Source organism: Furipterus horrens, unplaced genomic scaffold (assembly GCF_987537825.1).
Source record: "Furipterus horrens unplaced genomic scaffold, mFurHor1.1.pri manual_scaffold_17, whole genome shotgun sequence".
Lineage (NCBI taxonomy): Eukaryota > Metazoa > Chordata > Mammalia > Chiroptera > Furipteridae > Furipterus > Furipterus horrens.
The window spans coordinates 22433215-22450788 of NW_028327187.1; the positions used below are offsets into that span (position 1 = coordinate 22433215).

Genomic DNA, 17574 nt, shown 5'->3' on the forward strand with positions numbered 1-17574 from the left:
CTTAAGCCGAGATGCTGTCTAATAATGATGGGGAGAATTTGAACCCTGCAGTTTAATTCCTTGCCCAAAACAAAACATGAATGATTGTTGTGTTTGGGGTGGAATGTGGGGGATTTGGGGGGGGGGCAGGTTTTTTTAAGGCTCATTCATGCAAGTAGCCTCTGGAATAATTGTAAAGACATTATCACAGTAGGTAACCCTTCTCAACAGGTATTTTAATTCTTGGGGTCAACATTATTAATGGAAGGACACTCAAGCTGTTTCCATTTAGGCTTTTTTGTATTGTAGCTAATTTTTGAGGAGGATGGTTTTCATAGCCACCATGATTGCGAAGCTGCTGGATTTTAAGGCTCCCGTGAAGCTAGGGAGAAGGCGATGGGAATAGTACAAATTAAAAAGCCACATACCCGGGGACTTCCGGCCAAGATGGAGGCTTAGACGGACGCGCTAGGTCTCCCTCTACAACTAGAGAGGAATACAACTACTTCAAAACAAAGGATAACTAGAAATTCCAGAAAATAAAACTACACGGAAGCCCAACATATGAAGTTATAAACCAGCGGCGCCCTTTGGGCAGGTAAGAGCGAAAGGGGGCGGAGCTGTTTGCGGTCGCACCTGGGACAGCGGCGGGGAGAACAATCCCGGTTGCAGTCGAACCCCCGGCAGCTCGCGACCCCAACGCTGGGGAAAGCAGCCACCACATCGCCTTGAACAGTGAGGCCCAGGGGGGCGGGAGGACGGATCCCGGTCTCCTAGCGGAATAACTGTGTGAATCCATCTTGGACCCCCGCCCCCAAAGAAAGCGCCACAGCGCTGCGAAATAGGTCGCGGACAGGCACCGGTCGCTGGATTGTGACGACAAAGCACCACGGCATAGCAAGGAGAAAGGCTGCCGAACGGCGCCGGTCGCTGGGTCATTACGAGTACACAGGCACTGCCCCCTACAGCCGGCCCAAGAAAACAAAACGCATCTGTCAAAATGAGGCAGACAACTATAGAAATCCCGGTGGCACAGCTCACCAGGCAACAGATAGAGAACCTGACAGATGAACAGATAAGAAACCTGTCAGAGGCTCAGTTCTGGGCCATTGTTATCAGGTGGCTTACAGAATTCACAAAAGAGCAGGAAAAAGATAAGAAAGAAGCGAAAAACATTCATAATGAAAGGAACAAAACCACATACGAGACAGATGGTGAGGAAAAAAAATCCAGAGTTCATTTCAACAAACTGGAATATGGAGAAGGAACAAGCAGTCAACCAATGCAGAGAGAGGAAATGGGAAGCAACGATGAGAGGATCAGAAACCTCTGGGACAGCTATAAAAGGCCCAACATAAGAATCATTGGTTTGCCAGAGAGCGAGGAAGATGAACTAGAACTTGAAAAATTGAGTGAAAATATAATAAAGGAGAACTTCCCAGACTTGGGGAAGGAAATAGACTTACAGTTCCAGGAAGCACAGAGAGTTCCAAAAAAACTGGACCCAGGGAGAACCACTCCAAGACACATTATAATCAAAATGTCAAAAATTAAAGATAGAGAATCTTAAAAGCAGCAAGAGAGAAGAAAAGAATTATGTACAAAGGGGTCCCAATTAGACTATCAGCTGACTTCTCAAGGGAGACCCTGCAGGCAAGAAGGGACTGGCAAGAAATATTCAAAGTAATGAAAATCCAAAACCTACAACCACGAATACTCTATCCAGCGAAATTGTCATTCAGAATAGAAGGGCAGAGAAAGTGTTTCCAGGACAAAATAAAACTGAAAGAGTTCATTAGATCCAAACCACTGTTATATGAGATGTTAAAGGGACTGGTTTAGAAAAAGGAGGATCAAGACAATGAAATCTAAAATGAAAACTGCATCACAAGAAACAACAGAAGCTAGGGAATTGAAACAAAGGCAAACTAAACAGGCAACGAGAGTGGAAAAAGAACTATAGGTACGGGGAACATATTGGGGGGAGGTCAACAGGGAGGGGGAATGGGGAGAGGGAGGGAGATGATATAGGAATTAAGGATCATGGTAGGAGGGAATGGAATAGACAGAGAGAGGTTGAGAAGAACTGTATGCACAACTAATGGACATGATCTAAAAGGGGGGGACAACTGGAGGGAGGGGGGCCACCGGGTGGAGGGGAGCAGAGGGAAGGGAAATTGGCACAAATGTAATATTATAATCAATAAAACACATTAAAAACAAAAAAGCCACATACCCTGTTGATCTTATGGAGGTTCAGCGGTTTTTACTGAATTTGAAAGCCTTGCAGATTGTTGCAGGTCTTTGGTTAATTTCCAGAGTTCTAAAGCATGACAATTCCTGCTGGTGTTTTTGTTGCTTCTTATGAAAGATCAGGTTTGTGGAGGTCTTCACCCTTCCATTCCAGACTTCCCACTACTATCTAAGCCTTTTGTATTTCTTTATTTTTAAGAAATATGGGGACCACTTGGCAAGGAGCTGTGTGGGCTGGCTGCCTCTAGCAGCTGAGTGGGACCCCCAGCTGACAGTCAGCAAGAAAGTCCTAAAACCACAAAGAAAGGAATTCTGTCAACAGCCACTTAGCTTAGAAGAGGACCCTGAGCCTCAGACAAAAATTGCAGCCTGGTTTAGACCTAGAGCAGAGGACCCAACTAACCTGTTCCCTGACTCCTGATCCTTGTCCTCTTTATCCCTGGCATGTTCCTTTCCCAGCCAAGGCCTCAGTTCAAAATGCACACCCTTATTTAATGGAGTTTTCACAAATATCTTCTAAGAATCCTTAGAAACCATAAGTCTTCCATTCTTTAAAAAAATGTTTTTTATCCTCACCCAAGGACATTTTTCTCCCATTGCTTTTATAGAGAGAGGAAGAGACAGAGAGAAACATTGATGTGAGAGAGAAGCATCGATTGGTTGCCTCCTATATACAGCCCGGGAATCTGTGCCCAGAGCAGGGATCTGTACCTGGAACTAGAATCGTATGCATCTGGGCCAGGGATTGAACCCACAACCTAGGTATGTACCCTGACTGGGAATCAAACCTGCAACCTTTTGGTTCCAGGACAATGCTCCAACCAGCTGCCACACTGGCCAGGGCAGAAGTCTTTCATTCTTGGTAGTTGCTGGGAATTAATTAGGTGGTGAGGAAAAAAATTTTTTAAGAGTAGCACCTATTATCCCCCGCCTGAATACCAGTGGTCTCACATAATTCACAGAGAACTAGAGAAATTACTCTAGTTAAGGGATCATTGTTCCTCAGCAGCACCCAGGGGATGTAGAGATTTTAGCAGTCATTTCCACATTATTCTAAGAACCTGACTTAGACACTGAGAGAGATAAACAACTCTAAATAGTCCATGTCCCCAGACCCACTCTGCTTTTTGTTCTGAAGTCCAACAGGAACACCTGCAATATCTCAAATTCTTAAAAGCTCATTGGACAGGTGAAGACTTCTTTCACTAATCAGCAGCCATAGCTAGCTAGTGATAATCCATCCCAATTAATCTCACAATCATAAGGACCATTGCTTTTTTTCCCAGCAGAATATGTGTTGCATTCATGAATATTGTATGAGACAGTCTCATTCTGGCCAGGAAAGGTATAGAAATAACCCCAGGACATTTAAATTTTGCCAGCCTTCCACAACTGGACATGTTCATGGACTTGAATTGTGTAAATGCTCAGTTTTTTTTAACATAAATCATTTATCTCCAGCAAATCATATCCAAAAAAATGTCATTTCAAAATGTAGGGGGCTCCTCCCATGACATATACCTATATCTAATTTGTGCTGAGAAAAATATATCTCGATACTAAGATTCTTCTACTCAGTGGGTTCTGATAGTTCTAAGGCAAAGATAGCATGACTCAGATGTTTATATTTGATAGACTGAAGCCCAGGAGGAGGGAAGAAGATCTGGGATTTGTTTTCTCACCTCCTCATCTCCATCTGCTGGTAGACTGCTGCATTTTGGATGTGTATGGAGTGGCGATTTTCAATTGGTGTGCTGCAAGAATTTTTTAAAACATGCAATACCTGACCTCTTTTCCCTTAGATTGTCAAATAAAAAAATGACAACAGCCAACACGGCAAAAGCCGTCTGGTGTGAATGAATCAAAATTATACCTATTTTTTTTTTTTTTGTCAGATAAGCAAAAAATATAATAGATCTTTTGGTGGGTCACAGAGTTTTAGTAATTAGTTTATGTGTGCCATGAGATGGAAAAGGATGAAAATCACTGGTATGGAGAATCCAATTAAATATACAGTGCCAACCTACTACTGGCAACAGGGTTGCAGGACTTTACAGAGAAATCCCTTGCTTCAGTCCTGGGTCAGGACACATCACAACCACCATAAACCACTCCTCCTTGTTTTACCCACGCCAATGTGGTCCATGACAAGGCCTACATTGAGCATTCACAGCCTCGGTGTGAGTGGTTCTGATATCAGAAGTCGAGAAGCTAAAGCTTTTTATTTTAGTATTACAGTATATCCATTATGTTTTCAAATGGTCTTTAGAATGAACAAGGCTGCCCTGTCTCAGCAGAAGCAGAAGCAATAGGTGAGCACATGTACAAACAGTACTCTAACCAAGAAGCAAGGGAAGTGGACAGCAGTCCCCATGCTGCTCATCCTAGTTCTTACCATATACTGGAATCCCAGCCTTGATCTCCAACCAGCCTCAGGATTTCCCAATGTCAAATGCCTACCGTCCTAGACTCTTTTACCCATTAGGCTTCCAGACTCATCAAAAACAGTTTCTAGCAAGGACTGGAGTGAGAAATGTGTCAGGAGGGGGAAGTAGTGGGGCAAGTTTTGATGCCAGTTCTAGAGGAACTTCATATTAGGTAAGGATGCAAGTCATGGATTTAGATGCAAAGACACGAGACAGGGTCGGTCCTTGTTATAGGCACCAGGCACAAGGCTGGGGCTTGCCCAAGGAAAAAGAAAACATGGACCTGGCCTCTGGGGCCAGAGGGGGATCTGCCACAGAAATGCAGTTGACAAGAAATGCCTAGGCTGAAAGGCAACCTGACTACCTAGCACATTGACTCTCCCACCCACTGGTGCTTGGTGCACATGATTGTGGACCTTCCCTTAGTTCATTTGTAAAATGAAGTTCACTTATGTCAACTCCTGGAACATCAAGCTACCACAGAGCTGTGCTTTTCAAACTCACCGGGGCATCTTGTTAATATCCAGACCCTGTAGGTCTGGGGTCGGGGCTTCAGACTAACAAGCTCCTGGGTAATGTTGATGCTGCTTGTCCCTGGGCCACCCTTCGAGTAACAAGCAAGCATAGAGGACTACAAAGTGGCTCAAGGGCTCTCTCTTGTTGCTGAGGATGGAAGGCCAGAGGCAGGATTCTAGTCACCATTCCCCTCCCCAGCTTTAGCCAGAGCAGCTGGCCTACGATTTATTTTGCATAACAGGGTTCCACTTAAAATTCTTTTTGAAAGTAACAGGAGTCCTTTTGTTTATTTTTTAAAAGATCTTGAAAAATCACTGGATTACAGCTCTTTTGAGGGAAGAGATAACCTATTTTTGCTATGGAAATTTTCAAACATGTACGAAATACGAAAGAAAAGTATAAGAAACTCACATACCTATTACCAAACTTCACCGAGTATCACCATTTTGTCAATCTCATTTCAAAGCCAACTGATAGGAACGTAAAAAAACAGGGCAGCCCTAGTTCTCATGTCTGGCCTCGGGCTTCATTGAATAAAACAACTTCCATGATGGCTGATTCAATATTCATTTCTGCTTTAATGAGACTGGGTTTGGACAAAATGAACTGCAACTTCTGTTTTCTTTTTCTTTTCTTTTTTTTTATTCTTTTTTAGTTTATTTTTTGTTGTTGGTGGTGGTCTTTTTCTGTCTTTGAACTTCTGAAGGACATATTCCCAGAATTAAACAGCCACCATGTTGAGCAAAAAGGCAAAGAAAGACCACTGAGAAGTGCCATCAGCACACCATATCCAAGGAAAGTGTTTGCCAGTTTGGACTAGCCACAGATTTAGGAGATCAAAGAGGCCTTCAACCTGATAGATCAGAACAGGGATGGTTTTGCAGACTAGGAACATTTGTATTATGTGCTTGCTTCTCTAGGGAAGGATCCAGCTGAGGCATACCTCAATGCTATGAAGTATGAGGTCCCAGGGCCCATAAATTTCACCTTTCCCCTCTTGGTGTTTGGTAAAAAGTTAAATGGCACAGATCCAGAAGATGTCATGAGAAATGCTTTTGCTTGCTTTGATGAAGAAGCAACAGGCACCATTTAGGAAGATCATCTGAGCTGCTGACAACAATGGGAGATCAGTTTACAGATGAGGAAGTAGATGAACTACACAGAGACTATTGACAACAAGGGAAATTTCAATTTCATTGAGTTCATGCATATCCTTAAACATGGAGCAAAACACAAAGATCATTGAAATAACTTCAGCTAAAAGCTTCCAATTACTGTCTTACTCAATTTTATTTCCCCTTATAAAATGTGTTGATTGTGACTTATTTTTACAGTTCTGCCCTTTTGTTTGGATGTATTTATTCCAGATCTTTCTGCCACTTAGCACTTGGATAATGAGACTGGAAATGCGTGTGAGGCTGTAAATTGTATTAAAGAAAAGATTGCAAGTAAAAATCAACAGATGTGAAGGCCCAGAAAAATATATCTTTATTTCTAGATTTGCTGGATTTTTACATTTTCATATAATGAAAATAATATGTGAAATAAAGATTATTCTGACTCAAATGGAATATAATGGCAAGTTAAACAAATAAGTGGTAATTGGGGTTAGTGCTTTTTCAGGTTTCCAACTTTATGTAATTCAGGTTTTATGATAAAACTGATTATTCACATACATGAGACAGTGTCCTCCAAAACTTTTAAGTACACTTTAACATTATTATGCAGAAAAAATTGTTATGCCTTTGTTTTTTCATGCTTCTAGTAATTCAGATGTTTAAACTATTAAATGATAAATATATATGTATCAGAGAAAATATTATACATTTTATTGATCTAAGATTCTAAGAAGAGGCAAAATTTTGAACATTTACTGTGTGAGGCATTGCACATATACAAATTTTTTTGTTTGTTTTTCAATTACAGTTGTCCCATTTTTCCCCCATTTCTCTCCCCCACCCAGCCCACCCCTTCTCCCGCAATTATATCCCTCCCCATTGTCCATATCCATGAGTCATTTATACACATTCTTTGACTAAACCCTTCCCTTACTTATCCCCCTTCTCTCCCTCCCCCCTCCCCCCTATTGACTGCTATTCTGCTCTTTGTTCTATTTATTTCTTTTGTTTGTGTTGTTCTTTAGTCTCCTGTATTAGGTGATATCATATGGTATTTTTCTTTCTTTGCCTGACTTATTTCACTAAGCATAATTCTCTCTAGTTCCATCCATGTTGTCGCAAATGGCAGGACATATACAATTTTCATTGAATCCTCCCAACAACCTTGTGAGATTGCTTTTTTATTAGCCCTGCATTTTAAATAGGGGACCCAAGCTTTGAGTAGTTGAGTAATTGATCAGAGTCAATATTAGTAAGTGTGAGCTGGATTTCCAGCCTGGGGCACCTAACTCCAGAGCTCATAGTGCTGGAATTATTGTGTTGTCTCTATAAAAAGCCCCAAATACCTAAAAGAGTCACAATACTTCCACTGTATTTTGAAACAATTCTATAGTTACTGTTGAAATTTAAAATAATTGGGGTAATTATTTGAATAGAATTTCAGAAAATTCTATCCCAGGTTAAAAATATAGAACACAAAAGGTTATAAACAATACTGTTATATGTTTGAAGGCATTTCATGTAGTGTAGACTGTAGGGAAGGACTAAAAAAGATATTTACAAGGATACTATGAACCTGTTAAAATCCTCAAGGCCAAGCAATTTGAGAAGTAAGAGAGAAAATTTTAAAGAAGAAAAAACTCTCTTTTCAAAAGTTTTCCAACACTGTTCAACATCTATTCCCTCTCCTAAGAGTGTTTGTTGTATTGGTGTTTTACCTACTTACAATCACTGCATTTACATATTGTTTATATATGTGCTTTACAGCTTGGTGCAATGGACAAGTCACTGTTCTCTTGTTATCACTTAATTTTTTCTGGGCTTCCTTTTCATCATCTTTCCACTCTTGTAGTCTAGTATAGTGTTTTGCAATTCATAAGAGCTTTCACTTTCATTTATTACTTAATCCTCACAGCTCATGAAGGCTTAAAAAAAGTTGAAGTTTAGAAAAGCTTAAGCACCTATCCAAAACTCCTCAATGACAAGAATCCATATCTGGTTCCTTTTTCCACTTCCAAACTTTAAGTCACCATAAAGAATCACAAAACCAAATGGAGAACCAATGTATGTTCAAGAAAAGGAGAAAAATTAATGGGATTATCTTGATTATTTTAAAGCAATATTTATCAGTCACCTATTACATGCCAGGCACTGTTAAGTATTGAGGATAACTGGGGGGTAGGGGCAGGACAAACAAGAACCCCTCCTGGGGGTTCACATTTTCTAATGAGAGACAAACAATCAATAAGCAAGCATGGCAGAAGGTGATCAGGAATGGCCACTTTGAGATGGCACATTAAGCTGGCGTCTGAATGACAAGAAGGAGGTCCCATGAGATGATTACGGTAAGGATTTACATTATGAAGGGATGGCTCCTCTCAAGGCACATGTGGCAAGGTCATTGGGAGGGCACAAAAGAACAACACAAGGATGGTGCTTGCTGTGTAGTATAAGTGCGGAATCATAGGACTTTAAGTGGGGAAGAAATATGCTTCATGTTTGAAAAAACTCAACCTTGCTGTGTGTATAGAATGAAGACACAAGAATAGAATCAAGAAGACTTCCAGTTAGGAGGCTGTTGCCATCATCCAGGCTAGACATGAGGATAGTTTGGACTGGGGAAGGGTTCGAGGAGATGGTTGTAAAATGCTCCTCCTGGCCCTACCAATCTCCTTCCCTTCAACTATGCCTCGCTACAATCTTGTGGCATAAAGCCAGATTTGAAAGATTGCGGCGGAGGGAGCTTTCGAAATTACAAAACATAAACTTAATTCTTTCTTGAATGCCTTATATTTACCAACATCAGCCATTCTGTTTCATCTATATTGCCTGTAAGAAGGCATTATGGAATTCATTTCTATAAGGTGCCTAGGCCAGGGCCTTGCTCCTCTTCAGAGTCCAATAAATATTATTAGTGATACCAATGAAACCAAACCAAATCAAACAAAAAGCAACAACAAAGAAACATAAAGATTATGTTTGGTCTCTGAAATGCTGTGATTCAAAATTCTTTCCATTTCAAACAAGCACCACTCCAGAGCCTTAATGGCTGGGCTGAACCCACAAGTGGGGAACAAGTGTGCCTGATTAGAGTTCTCAGGAAGCAAGGACAGGAAACAGTGCAAAGCATTACAAGGCCTGCTTCTCCCTGACAGGGGAAAAGGCAAAATCACAGGAAGGAACAGAGCCAGGGCAGGAATGTACCCGGCTCTTGTCCTTCAGTTGTCCTCCCAGAGGCACTCTCTGGAGAGTGAGCACTAAGAGGCCTGCTCTGTGGCTGCAGGGGGCCAAAGTTCAGCCATACTAGGACTCTGAATGTTTCCAGCAAAGCTGGGAGCCAGGAGAGAGAGGAAGACTGTGTGCTGCAGAAAGCTTCACTGCAGATTGAAGCTGTAAAACAGTCATCAGAGTCATAGACTGGCTGTCTTTCCAAACTGGGAAAAATGCTGATGGATAGAATTCCCTCTGTTTTATGTTTCCCCCCATCCCCTCCCTGGTCCCCGTGAATATCTGCTACCTGATCCATGCAACTGAGTGCAAGAAGCTGAGAAATAGATGAACAAGGCTCCGAGAAGGTGGAAGGAAGGAGTTGTTTCTGGGGCGGTGCTTCTGTTGTGTGGGTTGCCACAGCAGCTGCCCCCATGGAGCCTTCCTACGTGCCAGGCACTTCCACACGCACAGGGTGGCGTTTGATCCCTAGGACAGCCTGCCAGGTAGGTGTTGCACATGCTAATGTTACCAGCCAGGAAGCTGGGGCTCAGGGAGGCCAAGTGATATTCCCACGGTCCTTGTTAGGGGGTGGCGATGCTGTATCTAATGACAAAGTCTGTGCCCTAGACAGTGATCCAGAGCTGCCTTTGGATGTCCTGCAGACTGAAGAGCTCGTGTGCTGCATGAGGCTGATAGTTAATAAAGACGAGTTCTCCTTTACTGACCGCTTCCCTGTGTCAGGCACCGTGCTCAGTGTTTATTGAGTAGTACGCAGTATTTCACTGACTCCTCACACGAGGTCTCAATTACTAATCATTTGCAGGTGAAGAATGTGAAGCTCTCAGAGAGGGTGAGGGACCTGGCCAAAGTCACCCTGTTTACGACCTGAAGAGCCAAGGTTCAACCCCAGCTGTTTTCCTGGCCCAACACTTCTCAAACCACACCGTGCCATTTTTTTTTTCAATTTTAGATTTTTTAATTTTGTTTTTTTTTAGAGAGAGGGGAAGGAGGAAGAGACGGAGAGAAACATCGATGTGCAATAGGAACCTCGACTGGTTACCTCCTACGTGCCCCCACCTGGGGACCTCTGGCAACGCAGGCATGTGCCCTGACCAAGAATCACACCAGTGACCCTTCGATTCAAAAGACAACGCTCAATCCATTGAGCCTCACAAGCCAGGGCCACACGTTCCTAGTTTAAAAATGACAGTGACCATCTCCCAGTATTGCTTTGTTCTGAAAAGACCCTGGTGACTTATGGAGGGGCCCTGCTTCCCTGCTGTATCTGCGAATCACTGCTGCAGCATACATAGACATCAGAAGCATATAATCAGTTCAGAAGTTCTTATCCATATCTGTTAAAGAGCTTGCACCACGTAAAACTTTTGAAAACCTGTATCTCATACTTGTGGCTTATTCGATTACAGAAAGCTGTCTAAGCTGGTTGAAATGAGCCTTCCTCCAGTACCAGTCTGGCCTGCGCTAGTGGAGCAATGCCATCTACTGACTGTTCCCTTGAACTACAGCGAAAAGACTGGGTGTTGCTAGGGCTGCAGCTGAAAGCCATAGTCACCTGTGCACAGCAGGTGTCAATAAAGGGAAGAGAAGAAAGAGAAACAAGGTCCTGGGGCACAGGGAGGGAGTGGGGGAAGTGGCGTCAGTGTGAGGCTGTGGAGCCTCTGCTTTAGTGATTTCACTGTGAGTCTTGGCATGATATGATCTGACTTTTTATTAACTTTGACATTGGGGAGAAGCTGGGCCCGCAGTGCATCCCCAAACTGCAGTAACTTGCAGGTGGCATGTATATGGAGACTCGCTGTCATGGTGAAGTCATAGAAAAGGAGAAACTAGAAACAGAAGAGAAATGAATCTGCTAGTCTCAAACCACTGACTCGAACTGTGATGTTGCTCCACAGGGGCCTGCATTACTGTGTCTGTGGGGCACATGGGGAAGCAGGCGCAGCGGGTGGCCATGGCACACCCACACCCCCATAGCTGGTGAGCTGCAGAGCTGGAACTCCCAGCATGGCACTCTGCCCCCTGCACTCTTCTCACAGAGGGAAGTGGAAAGAGGAGGATGGAAAACACTAACCAGGGTCTGGGTCAAGGTTTTGCATGACATCTGAATAAAAAGTGCTTCAGAAAATGTTCATCCCTGGCTGGTGTGGCTCAGTGGATGAGTGCTGGCCTGTGAACCAAAGGGTCGTGGTTTGATTCCCAGTTAGGACATATGCCTGGGTTACAGGCCAGGTCCGCAGTTGGGGGTGTGTGAGAGGCAACCACACAGTGATGTTTCTCCCCCTCTCCTTCTCCCTCCCTTCCTCTCTCTCTATAAATAAATAAATAAATAAAATCTTTTTAAAAAAGTGCTCAGATCTACTATGGACTTCACTTGGAAGGTGCTTTAGAAAAGACCTTCTAGATAAATTCCATTGAAAGCATTTTCAGAATTTCAGTGGAATTATATAGCCCTGTGTCAGGTGCATCCATTGCCCCAACACCCACTGGTTTGCACAGTCAGAAGCAATGAGGCTTGATTTTCCCGGGCAGTGGGGCCGTGAGCTGCTAGGTCCGGTGAGGAGCTGGGAACACTCTCCAGGTGTCCCTCCGGACTTTAAAAGGTGTGACTGCACTTTCTGCTGGCCTGCCACTGCCACTGCTGCTGCTGCTGCCACAACACTGTGTCCTCTCCATCCTAGCTTCGTCCCTCCTACCTGTCTGGATGAGTATTTCTTCTTTATATCTTTGTTTGTTGGACTTTCATGCAGCTTGATTCTCTGGAACTTCTGGTTGTCTCTAGCTTTCAGGTAGTTTTATTCTTTCTTAGTTGTGAAGGGAGATGCAGCGTGTCTGTCTACACCTCCATCTGGGCCGGAAGTCTGTCCACATTCTTTTTTTAAAATTGTTTTTCTATTACAGTTGACCCATTCTCCCCCTTTGCTCTCCCCTGACCTTCTCCCCTCCCCGCTCTCCCACAGTCAATCCTCATTTAGTCGTCCATGTTGAAGGCCCTTCCTGGGAGCACAGAGCCTCTCTCAACTATAACGAACCACCTGGGGCCTGAGGCATGAATTTGTGTGTGAAGAGCATGGGGGAAGATGGAATTCATGGGGAGACCCCTGATTTCTGTGGAAAGGAGTGTTGTGGGCGGAAGAGCAGTAGCAGCTGCTGCAGGTGGACACAGTGGTGGTCGGAGAGAGGGAGGGTTGTCCAGCGGACACAGAGGGGGTCTTCTGAGAAAAGGTTGGTGGCACAGCAAGGAGAAAGCTGGACTGGGGTGGCCTTGCCAGCCCCTCTTCTGAACCGGTCCTAGGTGGCTGAGGTGGGACAGAGCCTGGAGGGGACAACAGTGACTGGTGTGTGGACAAGGGCATCATCCCTTGTCAGCCATTCAGCCAACCAGGTGCACTGTGCCGGGGGCAGGTGGCGAGCCCTTGGAAGTTCTGACCTGTAGTCCCACGACTCTGGGCAGGCTGTGGGCCATGGTGGCCTGCTGATTGGGGAGATCTGGCAGCTCAGCCATGGGTCCCCATGGGCTCTCTTGCCAGAAACAGAGGACCCTGTTGTGCTGGCCTCTGTGGGCAGACACTGTCTCAGCATCCTGTTCCTGCTTGGGGGAGGTGGGGGGATGGGCAGACAAGGGGCCAGAACAGGCCTCAATGGTGGGCTGGGAAATTGGGTTCAGGGAATAAAGGAGCTGGGTGGGGTGCAGCACACAGGCTCGGAGGCAACCTCAGGCTCAGGGAAAAGGTGGGTGCCAAGAAGAGGGCCTAGAGGCACCAGGAAAGCTGGACCAGAAGACACAGGCTGTGCCTAGGTCCTATGCTGAGTGAGCCCTGAGCTCAAGGTTGTAGAAATGGGGGAGCAGAGCAGGAGGCTGGAAGAAGGGGCAGACAGTGGGAGAGGCCTGGTGGAGACCAGAGGCTGAGGCTGAGGGAGGGACAGCAGATGGCAGCCTGCTCTTGTGGGTCTGGGGGTTGTTCATACAAGGCGGGTGAGCACAGATGCCGGGGTGAGGTCTGAGATGACAGACATTCATCCTGCTCTACAGATGGGCAGAGCCAGGAGACAGCCCCAGAGAGCAGCACTGAGGCAACGTTTGGAGGTGCAGGCCCCAAGGGCTGGCGTCCTGAGGCTGTGCCAAACACCCAGATGCCAGGAAAAGCCTGGTGCATCATGGCCAACCGTAAGTAAGGGCCTCTTTGAGGAGTAGGGCCTGTGCGGACAGGGCTAAGGCAGTAGCACCCTCTTCTGCTTACAGGCACATCAGCCTGTGCGTTGGTGAAACCCGTACTTCAGCAGGGTCCCGCGGCCCTGGCAGGACTCTGGGCTGTAGACACCTGGCCCCAATGTTCCTTGGTGGTCTGGTGATCCTGCTAAGAGGGACTCAGCCTCTGCTCTCCCTCTAGATAATAGCTGGAACGTTCACGGAGTGACTGTGCTCTCCTCAGGGCTCTCTCCACTGCCTTGGGCCTGCTTGCGCATTCCCATCCTTGTCCTGGGAGGAGCTGGGCGCAGCCTGCTGGGAGTGCTGGGAATGTGCGTTGGTATCCTGTTGTGTCCAGAGGGAGCAGGTGTCTGTGTGAGGGCAGCACTGGTGTGCCCGGGAGCCCAGGACATTGGGAGAATGCTCCAGGGTCAGAGCCAAGGCCAAGGGCAGCATGGACAAGCCTGCTGATGGGGGTGACAAGTGGAGCAAAAGCTTTCTTCCTCTTTTCCTAAAGAGCATTGTCTGTGCTACTTCCTATTTAGGCAGGACCAGGAAAGTGGCAGACCAGTCCAGGATGACCCAATCATTCCCTAGAGATCCCTGCTCTCTGTGTGATCCAACCTACTGGGGAAAGAACTGAGGCCTAGGATTGTTTTGGAACGAACGGGATGGAAGTGCAGCTACCTTTGTGAGCTTCTAATATCGCAGTGGTGGGGCCAGGGTTGTGAGGCCAGGAGAGAAGTCCATCTGTGCAAGAGGCCCACTGGTGACACAAAAATATACATCAGAAAGTACTTGTAAAGCAAAAAGTGAGGACACAAAGCCAAGAGTCCCCATCAAGAGAGTTTTATGTCTATGCCAAGTGGCTGAATGAAAGGTGTGTGTCTGGCAGTGGCGCTGAGAAAAATCCAGATGCAGAGATGAACGCTTGGCCTGGTCTCCAACTCAATTTGGAATCAAAGACGAATGCTAATTCTCTGCTTTCTACACATCCTGTTATTAATCTCTGTTCCAACAGTGCCTTCAAAGGATGGGAACGTGACTGGAACCTTCTATTTCATGCTGCTGATCTTCCCTCTGAGCTGGAGAGGATTGATGTCCACTGTGTTCTCAGCTTGACAGAATGAAGCACTGCCTTGTACTTCTCTAGAGTCCATATCAGCGGTCCTGCTGCCATCTTGGTTTTTGAGTCACAGTTATGTGATGACTGCGCCTCTCCTGTCTTGTCTTTGCTTTTGCATCAGTCACTCTGTGTCCAGGGGCCTCCTTATCTCTGCTCTTACAGAGGCTGTGTGGGTCCTGCTGGGGCCTCTGAGGAGCTCATCACACCAGAGTGAGAAAGTCTGCTCTGTCTGGCCTATGGTGCTGTAGTGAAATGGAGGGGACTGGGAAGTCATTGTGCATCCCTGCATCAGTTACCCTTCACCCTCTGCACTGAGCAGAGGCCCCCTTGTGCCACTGTCCCAGTGTGAGCTCAGGTGGCTCTGGGAGACACCCGCTGTCCCCTTTCACCATTAACTATTGCGCACACTGAGTTTTATGTAAACACCGTCAGATTGAGGACATCCTCTTCTATTCCAAATTTGTTCAAAATTTTTATCATGGCTGGGTGTTGGATTTTGTCAGGTCCTTTATTTTGGCATCTATTGTGGTGCTCATCTGCCCCCCTTGTACTATTAACATGGGTATAGCAATTGATTTTCAGATGTTAAACCAATTTCGCATTCCTGGAATAAATCCCACTTGGCCATAGATTGTATCTCTAGGGTGTTTGCACCAGGCCCTGCCTGTTCTCCCTACTTTGCATTCAGACGATATCGTGTTGGTAGGGTGGAGCCTCCAGCCTTCTAGGACTGAAGCCTTGTTCAAAAAGCCACACCTTCCATGCCAGGCTCCCATCCTCCCAGGGACCTCAAAGAGGAGCCCCTGGATCCCCTGAAGCACACACAGGGCAGAGGCTCCAGCCCATTTACCTATCATGACCATATTTGCGCCCTCACCAATGAAGGTAGGAACCAAGACAGCCCCACCCTCTGCCCATTAGTGACTGCAGGACCTCCCCTACCCACTGCTTCCCCATTGGTCAGACCTTGGTGGGGTCAGTCCCTGCACCAGGTGCCCTAAAGGGCAGGGGCAGGGAGCCTGCAGCCCAGGTGAGTGAGGTTTGGGGATCTCAACATGTCACTGGGGGATGATGGGTGGGTAGGGGGAAGAGGGGAAGACGGGGTGGAGGCCTCTGTCACCAGAGGGCAGAAGACCCCAGCAAGGCAGCACGGGAGACAGAGGCCTTGAGCTTTGTCTTGTGTGGTGAGTGCCAGTCTGTGATCAAGCTTCTGACTGGGGCTGTGGCCTTCTTCTGGAAGAGGGAGGACTCTGCGGAGGGACATTACCTGAGGACACCAGAACCCCACCACATACCCTCTCTCAGTCCCTTTATCTCCATGCAATGACCCTTGCCAGGGGGCTCCCAGACCCCTGGTACAGTTGGTGGGGGTAGCGAGGGGAAACGAGGTGGGGGGCGGCTCCAACTCGTGTGTATAGGGTGGTCTCCAACTGCTGGAGTTCCAGTGTCCTTCAAGCTGGGCCTGCATCCACCTAAAACCCAGATACCGTTGTCCATTCAAAGTGGTGAAGGTGGTGGCAGAGAAGGCTCATACGCGGGCTTTCCTCCCCTACATTTCCCCAGAAGTTTCTGCAGTGTGCAAGTATTTGAAGCCAAGTGGACAGTCATGTATCTGTTGCCCCTTGAAGGGCTGGAGCTGCAGTTATTCTTTGATTCTATTGGGATGATCATATAGATTTTAGTCTTTGTATTTGTTTTCTATTGCTGTCTTAACAAATTAGCACAAATTTATAAACATTGATTTATCATCTTATAGTTCTGTAGGCTAGAAGATTGGTATGGGTCTTACCAGACCAGAATCATGGTATTGGCAGGCTACGTTCTTTCCGGTTTATTTGAGCTATTGGCAGAATTCAGTCCTTTGTGGTTGCAGGACCGAAGTCCCATTTTCTTGCTGTCTGTAAACTGAGAGCCATTCCCAGCTTCTAGAGGCCACTACATTTCTTGGCTCCTGACCCCTTCCTGCATCTTCAAAGTCAACAGTAGTGTCTTTCTCACATGGCATTTCTCTAATCCTCTCTTCTACCTCCCTCTTTCACTTTTAATAATTTATGTGGTTAGATAAGTCATGTTAATCTCTGTATTTAAGGTCAACTGATTAGAAGCCATAGAGTGTCATCTGCAACTTTAATTCCCTATAGCAATGTATTCTCGAACTCTGGGGATTAGGTCACAGGCAAACTTGAGGGACCATTTGTCTACTACACTCTCCTGTATGGCATGTTGCATGACTGATTCTTTAAATCTTATCCCGAGGACATTATTTCACTGTTAGAAAACAAGGGAGAGAGACAGAAACAGAGACAGACACAGACAGAGAGACAGAGAGAAAGAAAAACATGATATGAGAGAGAAACATCAATCGGTTGCCTTCTCATACATGCCCTGAGCAGGGATCGAACCTATAACCTGGGTATGTGCCCTGACTGGGTATTGACCTTGTGACCCTTCGATTTAGAAAAAGACGCTCCAGCCAACTGAGCGACACTGGCCAGGGTGCATGGTTAATTTTTTAAATTAATTATTTATTTACTTTTGTTTATTTATTTATTTTTAGAAAGAGGGAAAAGGAGAAAGAGAGGGAGAGGAACATCATTGTGTGGTTGCCTCTCACTCGCACCCCCAACTGGGAACCTGACGTGCAACCTAGTCATGTGCCCTGACAGGGAATCGAACCACCGACACGTGGCTCACAGTCTGACACTCAATCCACTGAGCCACAGCAGCCAGGGCTTGCAT

The 17574-nt window shown here is 45.8% G+C and overlaps 1 pseudogene; it reads left to right on the forward strand.

The window, feature by feature from the left end:
• Nucleotides 1–5908: 5908 nt before the first annotated feature.
• On the forward strand, nt 5909–6420 carry LOC149990660 (myosin regulatory light chain 12B pseudogene; annotated as a pseudogene).
• Nucleotides 6421–17574: the final 11154 nt, after the last annotated feature.